Source organism: Panicum virgatum, chromosome 6K, assembly GCF_016808335.1.
Source record: "Panicum virgatum strain AP13 chromosome 6K, P.virgatum_v5, whole genome shotgun sequence".
In the NCBI taxonomy this organism is placed as follows: Eukaryota; Viridiplantae; Streptophyta; class Magnoliopsida; order Poales; family Poaceae; genus Panicum; species Panicum virgatum.
In genome coordinates, this window is record NC_053141.1 from 13,691,339 (window position 1) to 13,693,291 (window position 1,953).

General features: G+C 39.1%; 1 long non-coding RNA gene across 1 annotated transcript; it reads right to left on the reverse strand.

The window, feature by feature from the left end:
• Nucleotides 1-589: 589 nt before the first annotated feature.
• Nucleotides 590-1,397, reverse strand: LOC120713937. The gene is made up of 3 exons (XR_005691326.1): nucleotides 1,377-1,397; nucleotides 1,205-1,272; nucleotides 590-812 (listed from the first exon to the last, which is right to left on the reverse strand). It is a non-coding gene; the product is annotated as an uncharacterized LOC120713937 (long non-coding RNA).
• Nucleotides 1,398-1,953: the final 556 nt, after the last annotated feature.

Below are 1,953 nucleotides of genomic sequence, written 5' to 3' on the forward strand. Positions count from 1 at the left end.
ATTTAAATTAGTTTGGGAACATCTCATAGTGTGCTGGAAAGAAATGAAATGTTTAATTAAGCATTGAGACCAAAAACAAAATATTTGAAATGTCTCGTGGAAAGGCTTCCCCTGAGACCGTTGTACTGTATCACCATCCATCGACAACAATTCTAGCCAAGCAACCATCCATCGACAACAAAAAATGTATGGCAAAAACAGTATTGGAGTTCTCTACTTGGTTAATTAAGCAGTACACCAAAGAAATGTCACCAAAACATTGGGCAGTGTGCATTCCAAAATGTAGTTTGGAAGAGAAAGATGTCCTAATATTTCCTTGATATCTGTTCTACATTGCAGAAGAGAAAAAGCGCGCAGTGAAGATGCGGGACACAAAGACATCAAGGCTGAACTTCTTCAGGTTGTATTTTGTTGACAGCAGACTCATTAAGCTCAGAATTGATCAACTTGAAGGCCGTTAGCTTCCTGAATTTTAATGCTTCATTCTATATGAAAAATAAACAGGAACCAGTTAGTAGAAATGTACTTACACGAAAAATAGTATGTTTTATATGAATGGCTTGCTAACGTCAGTTCTAACAAATTTACTCTGTGCTTGAACTCAGAAAGATCGACCACAACCTGGCCCATGACCCATTCAAGGAAAGGCATGGGGACATTGAACTTCTGAAAACCTAAAAACCTTTCAAGACCATACTTCTCCAAGAACCCTTTTTGATCTTCAGAAAGGGAATGAATCACTTTATGGAAACGCTTACTAGAGAAGCGATACTTGACACGATCCATGTATGTTCCCATCCTAGAGAACCCACCTAATAAAAACCAAAGTATGAATCAGCTAAACTACGAACTAAATTCTGAGAGAAAACCAATGTAGCAGATGAATTTGAACACATTAATAGAGAGCTTAATGTTCACTACAGTGGTATGGGGTGAATTTGAACTAAATTACAGTATACAAAATTTGAATAATATCAACGAAAATTAGATGGATAAGTCACACAGCCAAGTAGACAAAAAGAGTAAAAACGATGAAACAAAAACATCTAGTTCGAAGCTAAATGACTATGAAAACACATACTGAAAAAACGAAGGGGAAGGTAACATAAAGCAATTAAAGTTCATAGCTGAACCGATCAGCAGCAAAGAAAAATTGGATGTCAGGATATAACATAAAAGCAAAAAGGAACAAGATGATTCGAACCTTTCAACGATGCTCCAGCAGATCTAAGTTCACGTACGATGAGAAGACAACGAACTGAAACAACTACACTGTGGGGTGTGAAAAAAAAGAAAAAAGAGGAATATTAATTAGAGTGAGGTTAAGAAACGAGATGAAATTAAACGAACTTCGAATATGCGGGGACGAAATCAACCATCGGCATGAAGGGGATCGCCTGAAACCCTAACCTGGGATCAGAAAAGAGAGGCTGAGGAATAGATAGGAGAGGAAAAACGTGACCAGTCTAAAATGGGCCGCGGGCTAAATGGGCCTCGGAAACGAAATGAAGAGCGTAACGGGGAAACGAAAAAGTCTTCTGCGACGAATCGCCACGCAGTAACGCGCGCGATGAATAGACACGCCGGGGAAAGGCACCTAGTGCACACCAAGGAAGAGTCAACGGCTGCATTTGTAGTAAAACCAGAGACATTAAAAAAAACCCCCAAATGTTTACTGTAGCTTTATTGTAGCAATTTATTGTCTAATTATGACCTAATTAGTCTCATTAGATTCGTTTCGTAATTTATAAGGAAACTATGCAATTAGTTTTTTATTTCGTAGATTTAAAATTCTATGCATGTGCCGCAAGATAGTTTTGGAATTTTGAATTTTACATCTGGTTTATACATGAGGAACCAAGCTCCAGAGCCGGTGGTCTTGCTGTCGCATGCCCCGCTACCTCCGTTCGCCTCTTCTCTCGGTGCAGCCCAGCATGTGCGCATTGTCACGAT